An 18029-nucleotide genomic window follows, 5' to 3' on the forward strand; every position below is an offset into this window, starting at 1 on the left:
AAATACATCTAACTTTTGAAGCTACATCCATAAAACTGCAAATAAAACTGACAATAAATGTCAATGTAACAAACTGTATGTGTATGGCCTATGTTCTTGCAGAAACCCATAATATAAGGTGATGCAACTTACAGTGAAAAACTGTTACTGTTAATAAATATGAATAGTGTGACTGAAGAGACTTCAGTGACAACTTTTTTTTTTTTTTTTTTTTTTTTAACCACAAAACCAAACACCAAAGAGTGGAGCTAATTTGACAGCTGATTTAAAGGTGATACTTCTTATGTAATAGTTTGTGGTGCACAAGTATGAATCTCATCTTCTTGGTAATATGGTGATTCTTATGAGTAAGGTAAAGAGCTTTTTCTTTTCCTGGCTTTACAGATGATACACTGTAGATCTGAGCTGTACTTCAAATATCAGATTGTGATATTTGTGAGAACTACTACTTCAATAGTAGCTCCAGCTAAGGAAGCATAACTATATTTTATGTGATTCAAACTTTTTTTTTTCCTCAGAAAGCTATGAATGTTGATATGACATGACTGTATGCCATGTTATCTGAGCAAAAAGCCCTGTCAGCATCAAGTTTTGAATTTCCGTATAGCTACAAAATTCACCAACCTAGAATTTGTTTAAGAACTCAATGGGTGTTCTTACCTTTCATGGACAACCACTAATGGCATTTGAGAGCAGAGGAGAACTTCACTCTGCTTTTGTCAGCATATATAGACATTTTTATCTCTGGATAACAATTCAAACTATTTCATAATGAGCAGTTGCTGATGTTACTCATCTGTATTTTTTGGGGAGCTAGCCAATAATTTAAATCCTCATAAATCTTTCTCTGTCATGAACATTTTGATGTTGTGAATATAATTAAGTGCAAGTTACTGGTATTTCTGTGTTTTTCCAAAGAAGGTGTCTCAGTGCAATAGTTGATCCAAGAATGAATGAAATTATTATTGGATTATTTTCACATGTGGCAAAATAACTTTTCTTGCAACGACTGACATTCAGTGTCAATTATTTATGCAGAATGTGAAATAACATGAAACACCTTAGTATGTTGGTGGAAGTGGTTTTTAAAAAACTGCTTAGGGGAATGATTTTCTGCTGTATGGGGATACAGCCATAATAGTAATCAGCCAATATGAAAAGCTTTCCTATACAGATGAATAAATTTTGAGTAAACGGCTAGAATTCAAATGGATTGGTATGTTTACTGTAAATGTAAATAATATGGCAGGCATTTACATGTTTATTGAGCTATTCATTAACAAGTTCAAATGAAAATGTGGAAGCACTAACAGACAATTTATTATTGCAATGAATTTATGAATATGGAAGTCAAAATCAACTGAAAATTATTGTAATGGAGATGACATTTAACAACATAAAAACACGTGTAAGAACAATTTTATAAAGGGAAAACATGAACTGAAGTTGCTGATATCATTAAAAAAAGAAGCATTTAAAAATAGGTGCTATTTTGTACACTAAATAACTTACGTTATCAATGAAAAAGGCCACTTTTTTGCCATTAAATTGGGGTCATAACTAGTGAATACTCATTTTTGAAAGACTGTTTTAAAAGCTTATGAAATTCCAATACTTCCAACCACAAGGGAAGCATAATTTAAAAAAAAAAAAAAAAGCAGGGCATAGCATGTCATGTAATTGAGCCATTAATTTTGAGAATATAATAAAAGGCATGGTATCATTTATTAGAATGTTATTATTAACTGTACTGTTTTATAGTCTCTGCTATGTATAAAATAAAATATTGGTAGGTTTTCTTCTAACTCAGCCCCCTGAGTTAGAAGATGGTAACAGGGAGCAAGATGAAATACCTATAATCCAATAGAAAACTGTAGGTGACCTAGTACATCATCTGAACTTTCAAAAGTCTATGAGGCTGGATGGGACTCATCCAAGGGTACTGAAGGAGCTGGTGGAAGTGCTCACCAAGCCACTTTCAGTAATTTATCAGCAGTTGTCCAGGATGCCTGTCAATCTGACTTTGGTACCAGGAAAAGTTATGGAGTAGATCATCTTGAATGCCATCTTGTGACACATGGGATAATCAAGTGATCAGATGAAGTCAGCATGGGCTTATGAAAGGCAGGTCCCATTTGACTAACCTGATCTCCTTCTATCATAAGATAACCTACTTCGTAAATGAGGGAAAGGCTGTGGAGGTTGCTTACCTGGATTTCAGTAAAGTTTTTGATCTATATAGTGCCACCAGTTCCATTCAATTTAATGAGCATTCTAATTTACTGAGTCCACCTGCACAATAAACTTAAAACACCATGAAATAAATTGAGTCTGAGTTCCTCTTTCACAGGGTTTAAATTCAACATGGCAAAACATTATTCAGTGTTTCCTTTATGGTCAAAAGAGAAAACAAAACAAAACAAAAACAAACAAAAACCCACAAAGATTCAGCAATTTTAAATGGCCTGCATAAGAAAAACAGCCTTCTTTTTTGTTTGTAGGTGTTTTTTTTTTATTATTATTATGTAAATTAATTTAACTGAATGAATACTTAATGTGCAGCAGGTAGGTAATTAACTGACTCCATAATATAATCTTTTATAAAATATTCTATGCATATGTAATATCAGTGGCGGTTAAAAAAACACACAGAACTTTAAATCAATTTCAATATATTAGCATAAAATATTAATATGCTTATGATTTTCCCCCAGTTGTCGATCTTTTGTTTCATTGCCTACCATCAACTTACAAATATTTGGGGAATTTAGTGGGATTTGACTTCATAGCAGAGTTGATGTTATGTTATAATTTTGGAGTTTCTGCCCTACATGTCTAATGAAATTGCCTCACTGGATTTTTCTGTCTTGAAGCAGCATATAGTTAGAACTCATTTCCCTTATAATGACAATGTGAAAGATTGCTGAAGTATTTTAATCCAAATACAATCAGAGTAACTGATATTTTACTATTACTATCATTAGAAGATTTTGCCAAGCTAAAGCACTTGCCATAAATCCTATGTGCTTAGACCTAATAAAATTCGTACACAGAGCAGTCTCTCACATGTGAATCATGCACCTGACCACACCTGATGCTTTGTTTGTCTAAAAAAATAACTTTATATATGTTAGCATTGCTCTTCATTCCAGTGTGAAACTGAGAAGGATCTAGAAATAGCATGATGGATTTGGCTGCTGAATGACAGGACAACATGAAAGTGATTAGTCCATAAAGCTCAGTCTTTTTATGGCAAGTTAAGGCAGGAAAGCAGATCAGAGGAGGCTGAAGATCTCTGTACACTTCAGAAGTCAGGTGAGCTTTTGACCTCAAGATAGAGATGAAATAGTTGTTAGAGAACACACAGTAGATCCACATCATTCAGCACAGACAGATGTGAGCTGAAAATGGTAAGATAAGTGTGATCATGTAGAGGTGCATGTCAGTCAACCAACTGCAGTATAGTATTCTGTTGCCATGTAGTGGGAATCAAAGACTGTTGCTCAAACAGTGCTAGTTTTACATCTCAGGTGGCTCTGGAACACTTGCTGGGTTGATTGTTAGACCTCTTAATGTTGTCAAGCAGCTTTATCAAATGGTCATATCAAGCCGTAAATAAATATTGCTGATTTTGATGAAATGGCACATTATATTGTTTTGTTACAGAGATAAGGATATGGAAATTGTTTCACAAAAAGGGATGATTGCAGTACTGGTACGGTTGCTAGCAAAAGCCTTCAGGGTCAAGAAAGACTTGAGATAAAGTAACGGAAACGCCAAGTATTTGTCCATTTATGAGATCCTTGTGGAACAGAGTTTCAGCCAGGTCACTACTACAAATGTTTAAAAAATGTTTTGTTTGTTTTTTTGTTTAAAAGGTTCTTACAAACCACACTGCAGTAAATCCTTAATTTGGAGTTCCCAGAAAGATGTGCTTTCAGTATGAACTCTGAAGCAGAGCTTGTGTGAGAGAAATTTCACAGAGTGAGCAAAACTGATGCGTTGTGTTCTAGGCATATCTTCACTTATAAGATGATGTGTCTCACAATTTCATAGCAGAAAAATTGAGGTGACACTACCAACAGGATTTTTGAGTGCCATTTTTATTATATATATATATTTTAATTATATCACAGATACTAAATCTGTAATGAATATTATCTTGGTGTTAGATTACACTACTATTCATTGCTTGTGATATCTGTCAGACATGAGTTGGTCGTAATGGTTCATGCAAACACTGAAAGTGCTGTCAGATGGTGGGCAGTTGCCTGGCATGAAAATTTACTTGGTTTTATATGTAATGATATTCACAGTGACCACAAATTAGTGAGTCTTTGCATGTAGTAAAGATAACAGTTTTATTACATCCTGTCTCAGATGGAAATTTTAAAGCTACAGTTCTCTTCCATAGTCTAGAATACATATATTCGTGTTTTGTAAATATGATAGAAGCAATCAATTTAAGATTGTTTTAAATATCATCCAAATAATTTTAAATGTAATCCAAATAATTTTTTTTCATTTATTTAAACAAAGTCTCATTAAACTTTCATTTCATGACTTGAATTGAATGCTACTAAAAGGAGTAACTACAGGGTATGTAAATCAAACGAGCTATAGTTTGTTATAGTCTTTCATATGTCTGGACACATTTGTTTGTTTAACTAATAAATGATAGTATCCACTCCATTAGCTCTACTGTCTGTATTAGCTAAAAATAATTATAAACCGCATACATTTCAAAAAGTTATGATCTTGCTTCTAAAATAGCTTAAAGATCAATGGCTGTGACAATGCCTTAAGTGGAAATAATAAATGGACTCCTCAATCCATGTTTTCTTCTAGCACATCTGTGCATTTGATTTCAGATAAAGGTAAAGGTCATGTTTGTGTGAAAGTGCTGTTAGTTCATTGATCAACGTCATTAAGCACTCAGAGCATGCCTCCGTCTGCTGGCATTGTATAAGTGTCAGGCCTCTAAAAAGGGATGTGTTACTTCATAAGATTTTATAACCTAATTTAAGATTCACACACATTAAAATAAGCAAAAAATTCTTTTAGTGAGATAACATTAGTAGCATTGCTACGAGGCTCAGAATCCATTTTCTATGCATTGCTTTCCTCTAGAATATTAACATCTTCCATTCCAAGTAAGGTACACTGATTCAAATAAGAATTAGCTGCTTTCTCCTGGAGGTTTAGGTAAAAAGACAACATATTTTCTATTTTTGATGCTTTTTTTCTTGCAAAATGTCTGAAGTAGATGTAGCTGTGTTTCTAACTCCATTGCAATTTCATGATCTTGTCCAGCATCCTGTTTTCTTTGTGTTAATGATGCAGTTTGAGTTTGGCAGGCTGTCTACACTATGCTGTTTTGATATTAAAGAGATATGATAGTAACTCTCATTTTTTCTTTGCCCCAAATTGTTGTTGTTCTTGCTGAGGATTGTACCTGCCACTTAGCTCTCAAATGGAGGTTGATGGGCAGATTTTGAATATTTTGTGTTAATTTGGCAGATGCAATCTGACTCTAGTTTGCCATTCTCTTGCTTTCAGTCATTCCTGATATTTTAACTTGTCTGGAAGACAGCCTCATCTCCCTAATAAATCCTCATTCTCAACTGAGACATCTTCACACATTTTTATTCAGTTGTTAATTTTGTTTCCACATTCCATTCTTTCCTAGGTGGTGAGTCTCTTTACTGTAGCTGGGAATTTCAATGTGAGCAAACTCATCATTACCATAGGCACTTTAATTTTATTGATTGGTTGGAAGAGATGTGGGTAAACACCTGAATGTTCTATTCTTCTCAACTTCAGGCATGTGAATAATCCTGTTACCAATATAGCTAAAGTACAGATTACATATTGTCTCTATAACAGTTATTTTAAAAACTTGAAAATGTGGCAACATTGTGGAAAGTGTGGATAAATAGGTCAAGTCACCACCAGTGCAATAAAGCAGGTCATGTAAAGCATATCTGTGGAGGTGGATGGAATAGTTCTTCCCATAATTACTAGGGACGTCCTCAAAAACTGCGGTATATTAAGATCCCCAAAGCCTTTAGTTAGTAACAAAATTACTTATTATGACAGATTGAGTCTGACTTGCTTATTGTATATCAGACATAAAAATTATTTTTTGTCGTCACATCTGTCTGTCTATTGACTGCTTGTCCTGGTTTTGGCTAGGATAGAGTTAATTTTCCTCCTAGTAGCTGGTATAGTGCTGTGTTTTGGAATTAGAATAATGTTGATAACACGCTGATGTTTTAGTTGTTGCAGAGCAGTGCTTACGCTAAGCCAAGGACTTTTCAGCTTCTCACACTGCCCTGCCAGTGGGCGGGCTGGGGTGCAGCAGGAGCTGGGAGGGGACAGGACCAGGACAGCTGACCCAGAGTGGCCAAAGGGATGTTCCATACTTTATGGCGTCATGCTGAGCAATTAATATGGGGTGGCTGGCTGGGGTGAGGGGACCACTGCTCGGGGCTGGACTGGGCATCGGTCAGTGGATGGTGAGCAATCACATTATGCATTGCTTGTTTTGTACACATTATTACTATTAGCATTATTATTATTATTTTTTCTGTCCTAATAAACTGTCCCTATCTTAATCCACAAGCTTTTCCTTTTTTTTTTTTTTTCTTTTTTTCCAATTCTCTCCCCCATCCCACTGCGGGGAGGAGGGTGAGCAAACAGCTTCATGGTGCTTAGCTGCCGGCCAGGTTAAACCACAACACTGCTATTAAAAGTAATGCTGATGCTTGATTGTCTGAAATACTTAAGTGTTGTTTAATTGGAGATTCTTATGATGGAGTTAAAAAAAAATCTAATCTGGTTTAGATTGCAACTAGATACAGGTCTGACTTCAGAGATATGGGCTTTATTTCTGACTCCACTGGTGGGTTGTTGTTGACTGGGGGCATCCACTTTGTCCTATTCAATCAGGTAACTTATATTAAGGTATTAACCTTTCTCTGCTATTGCAGCCTGGATGAGTCAAGAACTCTCTCTCTTTGTACCCTTCACAAAGGCTGAGATCTAGGCACAGTTGTAGAACAGATAATGTTTATGAAGGGATAAGGATGGGAAGACTACAAATAGAAGAGAGTATGTGAGGACATGGGTACCAAAGATGCCAAGGGTAGGCAATCAGGAGAAGGGAATAGAACTAGGCAAGTAGTTGTGAACTTGGAAAAAGAAAGAAAAACAGATTAAAGGTTTGAATGTTTTATTTCCTGTTATCTCTTCCTCTTTTCATCCCCTGTTTGCACCTGTGGCATATTTAATGTAGAACCTCAGGGCAAATTTGAAGAAAAGTTAATTCAGCTGCATGTTAGCAATTAGCATCATTTCAGGTTAGTTTTACATACACTCCCAGCTATCTGGGGTGCTTATAGAGATATGCAAGTAACAGTCAGAATATGTGGCAGCAAGATAAATGCTAAATGGGATTGGTGGACCTGTGGGTAGGGTGCAGTTACTAGGAAACATTCTCAGTTGCTGTTTACAGGTATTAACTCCAAAATTGATGTCAGACTCTCATTTGTTTTCCTCTGATGATATTAGTAGGCTTTCTGTCTCCACCAAAATCAGCAGGTGAATGGAACAAACTCTGTTACAGTGTAATTTTTGCTTTAAGATGGATGTTAAACAATACTTGGATCTGCTAGGCATTTCCTTTGGCAAAGATGTGAGGGGGTAGCTGACAATGGATTATAAATAGGCACATTGCTTTGTGTAGTGCTTTGTGTAAAATCTACACAGCCTTTCAATTCCCATGATTACTGATATCGGCAGTTTTCTTCATAACATCATATGTGTGTGGAAATAACAGATAACAGAATTACATCCAGTATGCACAAATGTTCTTCAGGCCTGAAGGTGTTTAGCAAATTTCTCCATCCCCAATTGACAAAGACAGGTGCAAAATCAACTGCAAGAGCAGCATTGGTGTCAATCTATGATATCAACACTACAGTAACTCAATAGGAATGTCTTGCTGCATTTACACGCTGCGTTGTAATTAAAATTGGTTTTATAACATATATTCAATGCCTTGAAGGTATTATTATCCTAATTTTTTGCTTTATTCGGCATGAAAAGGTGAAAGAAAATCTTATATTTTTATCACAAAGATAGAGTCACATTAAATAACATTTTACAAAAATGTATCTAATTAATCCTTTTTAAATTCACATGAATTTTTAGATTGTTTCCAAAATTATTGTCTCCTTTTCCTTGCTCTGCTTTTGTCTGTGTGCATCCATCCTTGCTTCTGTTTCTGATTTTTATGGCCATTACAGGTAGTTTTCCTTTGACAGATTTGGAGAACGTTATTAAGATGAGTTTTTGGCAGAGTTTCCTGGACAGTAAGTGCTGAGAATGGTACTCATGCTGGCTGTACACAAGGCAAATGTGCCCTGTGCAATGGTATTGACTGTATCTTCATTGCATGTATAAAATGTCCCACCAGCAAAAATCAAAGTTCCATGTAATACAGTATCCGTCATGTTGAGCTGTATTTAATATCCTTCTTGCAGAGTCAAAGCATAAAACTCAAACCTTTGATACAATTATGGGTAAAAGATAGGCTGAAACAGAAAGACCCCAAAGCAAGGTGCAAAGGCTGCTGGAAGGAGAGCTCCCAGAAGCCATTGATAAAGTAGAAATTCATGTTCCAGCAATGCCAGCAGAGTACCAAGCTTAAGATATCCATTAGTAAATGAATTGAACCTCCTGATAACAGTGTGTGACAGAGTGTGTATGTTTGGATTATATGAGTGGATCATATAAGTGGTGATTTTGGGAAACACCTGAACAGACACAGTCTTAACATTTGAAATTCTGTCCAGGAATCTCAGTCTAAACCATTTGTCCTACAGTGAGTTCTGAATGTAATGATCAATCTTTCAAGTTTCTGTGTATATCTCGTGAGGCATTCTGAGAAACCATTGCTAGCATGAAGGTACTTTTTTTGTTCTAAGCCAGATTTGTTAATGCACCACACTAATGATTACCTGGTTTTCACTAGAAATTCTATTTTGTTTGTCTCTTCATTTAATTTCAACTTTGCATTGTACTTCTATACTGCATGATTAAAAATTAAGTAGCCTGTCTAAAAAGAAAAAGAAAACAGCTGCTTTGAAATATGGAAAGAAAATGATCTTTTATCCCGTTTGCTTACAATCCTCTGCCAGTTGCTGTGCTGTAGAGATTCCACTGAAAGATATCGCTGGGATATGATATGTTACACAGCACAGCAGGATGCAAACTGCTTGCCATGCCAAATACATCTTGCAGCAGACAAGAGTTTTAAAGGATATACCCATGAGAGACTATTAAATGAATGCAACTGAAGAGTCAAGTTCAGGAAAGAGCCTTATTCTAAAGATGTAATGTAAACATGAACAGTTGCTGATGTTAAGACAAGTATAGAATAAACTGGTCTTGTGTGGAATAGACAATATAATGAAAAGGTATGTGATAGTGTCCATCATCAACAGTGTTCAACAAATAAACTATTTCTTTAACTAGAAATATTAACTGACTTTGAAAAGGTTTCTGAAAGAATGGAAAGAAAAAAATATCTAAGAATATGGAAAAAGTTGAACTGGTTCTTTTAAGGGGGTTTCAAAGAGATCTTTTTTCTTTTTCTCCTTTCTCCTTTCTGTTTTCTCTTTTCTCTTTTTCATTTCTTTTCCCCCCAGCTTAATATTGAGAGGAGAGTATCACAGAATGCATCTACTAAGTGTAGTGGATTAGCTGCATAGAGAATCACAGACGTTTTTGCAACACCTTATCTGGTTTTAGTACTTGTTACAGCATTGAGCTTCATAAATATATTTTCATTGCTTCTGTTCTGCTTTTTCTTTATAGGTATTACACGGATGTTCAGAGTTAGGTTAAAAAATGTCTCATGACAAGTAAATTCATGTGAACGTTATTGCACTTGCCATTACCACTGTGTGAGAGGGATGAAAGTTGTATTTATATGAAATGCAATGAAGGAGCTAATAGCTGAGAGGAATGTCGAGGGGAGAAAGCTTGTGAAATTGTGGGGAATGTCTTTTAGAAGTTTGGGGTTCCTGGAACAAAAACTACAGCATGCCTATTTACAGTCAAGAAAACCACTCTTTGAAATGCAAAATACACAGTGAATTAGTATTTAAGTAATGCAATATAAAAGCAGAAGCTATACATGCAATAACTAAGAAGGAGGAAACAGGAAGCTCTTAGACATTTCCAGTATATCAGGTCTAACGTTTTCCTTTTTATCACATAGTTTTCTGCTGAGTTTTTATGTCCGGCATTAGGGATAGTCATGTTCTAAAAGTTAAAAGAATCTTATTAGAAAATCATCATGGTAACTTAAGGGTAATCACTTAAGGTCACACTTGTTGCCTTAGTACAGCATTGGCCTTAATTGCTATCACATGCTCACAAAGAATTTTGAGTAAATGAAGTATATATCACTTGCTTTCTGGAATCAAGGCAGAGAAATTGCCATCATGTATCTGACCAGCCATATTTCTTACACCATAGAATAAAAAAATCTAGAACTTTATTTTATATATATTATATATATATATATAAAATATATATATTGCAGAGAAGGAAAAATGAGTTGCGTTTCCAGTGTTTGAATACAGAGATTCTCTAACACATTCGCTGATTGACTTGTGGGTTTCCTAGAAAAAAATACTGAGGTATTCACTCCAAAACAATATTTACTGTTAATAGATCAGACTCTTGTATGCATATACTAATTATTTTAATCAATATTTGATGCATCATATTCAGAAAATAAGTAACATTACTTTAAGATTTCCAGGGCATTTAAACAATACATTTTGGAAACTTCTTGAACATAAGGAAATAATATTGCAGTAGAACAGAATCCTTAAATGAATTTAATGGCAAAATAAAATAATACTTTGCTTCAATGAAACCAACTACTGTTACTTTCCTGTGACTCAGTTCAGGGTACTCTGCATATAGAAGTACCCTTCTGATTTGGATCCAACTTCTCTTCTTTATTTGGTATACAAAATTAACCATAAGACAAGGAAAATATTGACTAATACATAGTAAGCAAATGCGAAGTTTAGATGAATCACAAGACTATTTAAATTAAAAGAAACCCTTTTTAGAAAGAGCTAAACCAAATCACTATGTAAAAGGGGTAAAACAGAGTCATGGTAGAATGGGTTATTAGTAATTTGATTTTTGTATTCTGTTAAGATTGTTGCCATTAAGAGGAAGGAGGGAAGTGTTTGTTAGATTTTTCTTAAGTAAGCACGCATAATTCACAGAAGAAGAGCAAGAAGACATCTTAACATCAAGCAAAAATTATTTATTCTATATATTAGGATTTTTTTTTTTCTGTCTATAGCACTGGTGAATCATTGGAACAGACCATTAGGAACTTTGTGGAAAATTCAAAGACAAATTAAACACTGAGGATGGTTTAGTTATACTTGATTCCTCAGTGAAAGGAGTAAATATAGGTGATCTTTGGAAGTTTCTGTCAGCATTAAATTTCTATAATTTTGTGATCAAAGTAAACATGCAGATCAGATTACATATTTCTGTGTCTAGCAAGTGTTCACAGTTATTTTAGGAAGGATTAAACAATTTCTCAAATGGTAAGAAATCAAAACCCTCATATGCAAAGTCATAAACCAATCTCTGAAGTTAAAAAAGCACCTTTTTTTATTTGTGTTCCTTCTCCATACTACTACTTCGTAATTCCTTCTGAAGCTGGTAACATTGCTCCTGCTGAAAATAGGATACTGAATTAACAAGGACACTTTCCTTGTTAGTATTTTCATATTTAAGTGAAGAAAACATGTAAGAAATAATATAATTTAATAGGAAAAGTCTTGTGTTTGCCCTTGCTATGGCTTGCTATAGTCATGCTGATATGTAATAAGGGTGTGAATTGGGAACCAATTTATCATTCTCTTTTCCACTTATTACTTCCCTTTTTATTCTTTCATTTAATTCACCTACCTGCTGATGTACCCCTAGTAATACAATAGCATTTGAGTGGTAAAATGAGCTAGATATACTATTTTATGTCTTCTGGCTTTCAGTGTACATTTAACTCTAATTTCCTGCAAAAAGTCTCATGTAAAAAATAAGGGATTTTAATCCTTAAATGGCAAGTTGATGGCATCTTGTTGTAATTTTTTTGCATCCATCTCTGCAGATGTCTTATATTCATCTGGTGTAAATTCCTATTTTGGAGGGGATGATTTCCATATTTAAGAACCTTCTCTGTTTTTCATACATAGTGTTTACTTCTTTAATTTTGGGTCCTTGGCTGACATTTCCTTCTAGATAATGGAGAATTCCCTTGCATTATAGCATAGCTAACACAAGTGCTGTTATTAGTTTCTCTAGGACCTGCAGTAACCTCTCCAGTTCCCATTCCTTTCAGTTTTAATACTTTATATGCTATTTCCTCTTATAAGCAGAGAATGCTATTTCTGTACGCTAAACTTCCTGACTAGATGTTGATGACACACAAGGCAGCAAACCTCACTATTCTCTTTCTGAAGTAATTACAGAATTATTGTCCTCTCATTCCTGTGTTCCTGGCTGCCAAGTTAGGAAATTTTATCTTCTGTGAAATATGGAAGAGCAAAAGACACAAAATTGCGGGCCAAGGAGAATCTGCCAATTCCTAAAGTGATATTTTTGCATACCAGAATCTCCAGTAGGCAGAGGACTACCTAATTTGCACATCTATCTCATCTAAGTCAAAGTGGAGCTGTAGTTGGACAAGACGATTGGAATCATTCCATCTCTGTTGTAGGTGGTATGATTCCTCTAAAATGCTGGTAGGATTAATAGTAGTGTAGTCTCTGAAAGACCTGTGTTGCACTGGGAAAAAAGCTATTTGCAACATACTTGCCTCCTGCTGAAATTTTTGGCCTCTGTAAGTGAATGCCATAAAAATAGTGGCAACTGTTTCACCAATTGCTTTCTATGACAGATTCCCTATATAAAATGTTCATTTGACATGCTAATCTTGCATATGAAAGCATTGGTGATTAAGATGCTGGTGATAATTAGAATTTAAACTTCCATTTTTCCTTAGAGCCCAGATAAGGAGTTAGTTCACAAGAGTTTGAGTTCATTCACAAGATTACCCAAATGTGATCATGAAATATCTTTGGCAGGCTTTCCAGTGATACAGTGGTCACTGTCAGTTGAGTATTTTTATAGTTAGCATTTCTCCAGCAGAGTATTCTCTAGTTCAACACCTGCTGAAGCAAATGGAAACATTCACAGTGACTTTGGTGGGAGCTGGATTACGTCTTTGCTGATCATTGTCTGTAGGCCTGGTGTTGTCTGACTGCTACTGAAAACTCTGTCTTGTAAACAAACCCCCTTATGGGTGTGATGGCACTTCAGCTCGTGAATCATTTGTGTTAGCCATTATCACTCTCTTCAGTGTTGTGAAAGCTGGTAATTATGTAGCTGAGAGCATACGTAAAGATTTTTAAAGCAATGTTTAAGTCTTGTCCATTAGCCCCTTAAAGTAAATAAGTAATGCAATGAAATGGGACTGTATGACTGAAACAGAGAGAAAGGGCTTTGCATTTCCTTCCAAGTTACTGCTGGTATATCTGGAGTAACCAAGTTTTCTAAATATTCAAGTTCACCTTTCATGGTATGATTTAAAAGGGAAAGAGTTTCTAGTGAATGACTAGCAGTTATTAAGAAAAATATTACAACTGCATTTCAGTCATTCCCATCTCTTTTCAGGTCAAGGTGTGTGTTCACACAGGGTCCATAATGTCAGGCAGAAGTACTGACCATCCTTTAGAAAAGAGACAGAAAAGACAGTCCAGAAAGTGACTGAATAATAAAAAAAAAAAAAAAAATGCTTTTCAGAGACCATTGTTTCTCTTTCCTGTCTAAATGAGGTTTGAAGGAGAACTGTGCTCTATTTTAAGCATCTAGTAGGTGCCAAAAATTAAATAGAATCAAACTGGATGTAGTTCTTCTAGAAGGCAATTGTGGAGCAACTCATCATGTCCTTGTGCTGCTGCCATCACAGATCTCCCTCATAGGAGATTTCCCTGAAAACCTTAAAAACTACTAACCCTCCTTCTCACTGAGAATTTATTAGGATAAATTGTTTGTTTTTGCATATGTTCCACTGGGAACAGCACTATATGGGAAAGTTTTTAACTGTATTAGCTTTTTCTCTCACTGAGTGTTTCTTTCAAGTACTGAACTTCTGGAAATATTGATTATATTTGTCAGATCACTCCATGCCTTACCGTTCTTAAAAATTCTTAAGTAGATTAAAAAAAAAAAAAAAGAAAAAGAAAAAAGTACAACTTGAACTACAGATCATTTGTAAGCATAATGAAATCTTTATCCTATTTTTTTTAATGAGAAATATATTGGTTTTACCTTTGAGAGCTTTGATTTTTTCATTTGTTTATGAATCCTGTGGTTTACTTTATCTTGTCAATTTTTTTAAACATAAGAATTCAAGAGATTAGTCAAAAGAAAGCAGCTTTCTTAGTTTCTTCTGTGTTTCAGTGTTGTGCTATTTCTGAAATCTGTACTTCAAGAAGTTATCTGGGGAGGGGTATATTTGAGCTGGTGCCACAATTAAATTTCATTTAATTTCTTGAAAGTGTCATGCATTTTAGAGGATTAGATTCATTGCTGGGCTGTCAATGTAGTGCATAAGATCACCCAGCCAACCATTAAACTAGACATTATGAAGTTAATGTTTTCAATCTTTTTTAGGTAAGTTTAAATCAATAAGAATGATGTGTTTACTCTACTGGAATTGAAATGTTCACCTAAATCTTTATGGCACTGATGTATATCTGTAGAAATGTCAAAGGTTCAGCACATCTCTCATTGCACAGGTTAGGTTTTCACAGAGCTTGCATACATGGCCTAAATAAAGATGTCAGGAGTTAGATTTGCTTTTGGTCAGTCATGGGGAAAACACTACACTGAGTTACAAGTTATTTTTTTTTTCTTTTTTTTTTTTTTTTTTTCCCCAGAGCTCTGGCTGTAATATTGATATTATATATGGGGAGATGGAAAAATAAAGGACAATGCTGCTCCCTTCTTCATCTTTTCACATAGCACACCGTAATATGTGATTATTTAAACCAAACCTCCATTTAAAGATTTCTTCATAGAAAAGAGGAAGGAACTCTCTGAGAAGGGAATCACATGTTTGTGGTTTGTGTTGGTCGTGTGAGAAGTAGATGTGTGCCTTTGCCAGGCATAACTGTGTCTCTTTGGTAAAAGAATCACAGAGGTAGATTCAGTTTTTTTTTTTTTTTTTAATTTAATATGGAATATCAGCTGCTTTAGGGTCACTTAGGTCCAGAAGTGTTAGTTGAAGTTCTGCTTAGGATTTGTGCTGTTTTTAATTCTATCTGTATCTACGTCAGTGTTAACCATTAAGACTGGCATGTCTCGTTACCACTTGAATACAGCACTTGTATATGTCTGTCTTTAGAAACTGGGAAGTCTTATCATACTGTCCTGGTAAGCCACCAGAGTCTGCTGAGCTTTTTGTCATTTTCTTATTGATTCTCAACTGTCAATTTTCCTCAGACATTAAAAATAGCTTTTTAATCTTCCCTCTAGCTTCTGAAACCAGAGAAATCATTAATTGCTTCCTCACTTAGAACAGGAAGAATAGCTTAATTGCTTAATGATCATGAAATAATAATTTAATAAAACACACATCAGAGAGACACAGCAAGGTTCACAGATCCTTTTTAATTGTCATTTTATCCTGTTCAATCTGTGTATATTTTTGCAAATGCCACACGATATTGCTGTTCAGTTTCCATGGTACCTCATAACAAACATAACTAATAGGAGAAAAAAGAGACTTTAAAAAGGGATTGCTTTTTACTAGCTGAAGAAAAAACAGTTTTTACTAGTCAGACAATCTTTACTTGCAGTAAAGTCTATTACAAAATAGTGCTTAAGACTTGTAAGCAGATGTGGATAAGACCTGCATTCTTACTCAGTATTACTGGTGTCCCAGGAAAATTATTGCATTGATTGTTCTGGGAACTGACTTCAGGGAACACTATTCCTATCAAGTTATCAAAGCATATTTCAAAGGGATGAAGTTGTGGGAGGCAAGGTAAACTGTATATGAATAGTGTCCGAGATGAATGAAACAACTAGCAACTAACTTAAGGTCAGATTCAGCTTTCAAGACATCACTTTAACCCACTTCCAATATCTGTTTTTTTGTCACAGTCCCACTCTGTGATTATGTGAGAATGCCACCTTTTTTTTAAAAAGTTTTAAAAAGTTTTTTAAAAAAAAACTTTTAAAAAGTTTTTTTTTAAAAAAAGGTCCTAGCCTGTATGGTTCTTGGAAGAAAATTGAAAAAAATTAATCTTTAAAGGGTCAAACAAAGAAATGAAACTACCTTGCTTGATACTGTTCATTAAAAATATGGCATTTCATCATATGGAGAGGTTTGATTCATATATATATATATATATATTTTTTTTTTAACACGATTGCAACACTGGGCTTTACAACACCAACCAGCAACTTTGTAAGTTACTTTTCCCACCTAAGTGACAACAGAATTTGTTCTGTAAATTTCTTACTTTTTTTTTCTTTTCTTTTTTTCACCAAAGCAGGAAGACAATTGGCAGGGAAAAGAGCAAAGCATTTACATTTAATTTGTGAAGATTTAAGTTGCTGCAGAAATAGACCTAGTTGTATTAATTTCCAAGGAATAGTAATTTACCCATTAATCTGGAAATGATCTGCTTCTAGAAAGGAACATTCATCTTTATATATGAATGCATAGCTATTCACAGCAAAGTGGTAATCAATTTTGCAGCAACATGCTAGAGCATATTTAATTACTTTCTTTAAAGTTAGATGGAATTGCCATACAGAATAATATACCAGAGCGTCCCTGGAATAATTGTAGTTGTCCATACTGTGCTTTATAAAGGAAAATTCTAAAAATTGCTAAATCAGTTTATGTGGAACGTAGAAACAAGTTCTTCTTAGTGGCTTCTATGTAAACTTGAACATCTCTGTAGATACCAGTTAAGCTACTCTGGATTTAAATTATTTTAACTGGAAACAAGCTTTGTCCAAGATTCTTTTTCAAAGAATACAGATTCCTAACTTTCACTAAAAACAATATGCAAAGTTGCCTGTTTCTTTAAGACTATGTGCTGTTTCACGGGTAAAAAACAGACTTAACTTTTTCCCATAACCTCTATTATCATGACGCTGACTTAATGTTTCAGACAAGAATCAGTGTAAAATTCTGATTGCTGATATTATTTGTACCAGGATTTCATCTAAGATAGAGACTTGTTGAAAGGTTTCCTGGTTCCACTGGCACTAGGATGCAACAGAGATAAATTTTTCAGCAAAACTTTAAGTTTTTTAAGCAACAAAACGTTTGTAAAATAAGAGCTTTCTTGCTTGGAAGTACACCATTGTGTATGGGGTCAGACTCATCCCATTATGATGCAAGATTATATTAAATTATCAGGTTATGAAAATAATAGGCTATTTTATTTAAAAGAAAAGAAGTATTCTACATTTACAAGATTTTCTATATAATGCATTCCCTTCAAAGGCCATCTTGCACTACAAACCATTGGGCATAAGGACTTTCCTCCTTGTTTTGTTTTGTTTTCTTTTGTTTTGTTTTAAACCATGACTATTCTTCCTTTTCTGTATTTGAGTAAATTGCAAAGAATAATTCTAAATAACTGGAACTGAGAGGAACGGAGAATGAATCATAAGGTAATATTCTTACAATGCTTCTATATAGTTTACTGGTATGTTTCAGATGTACTTTAGAATATATCTTGATAAGAATTGAAAACATTTTGTTTCTTTACTGTTTTACAGTTTGAAGACCATGCATTGTTCAGCTTGCTGCTAGGGTAACTTGTGGCCTTGAATATATGCTTTTTTCCTCCACCCCTGAACTTTTTTCTTGGAAGTATATCTACTTGTATGAA

General features: G+C 34.6%; 1 long non-coding RNA gene across 2 annotated transcripts in view; it reads left to right on the forward strand.

Moving 5' to 3' along the window:
• LOC121077369 overlaps positions 1-18029 on the forward strand; it is a 476416-nt gene that overhangs the window by 336150 nt on the left and 122237 nt on the right. The gene's annotated exons all lie outside the window — the stretch shown is intronic.

Source organism: Cygnus olor, chromosome 13 (assembly GCF_009769625.2).
Source record: "Cygnus olor isolate bCygOlo1 chromosome 13, bCygOlo1.pri.v2, whole genome shotgun sequence".
NCBI lineage: Eukaryota > Metazoa > Chordata > Aves > Anseriformes > Anatidae > Cygnus > Cygnus olor.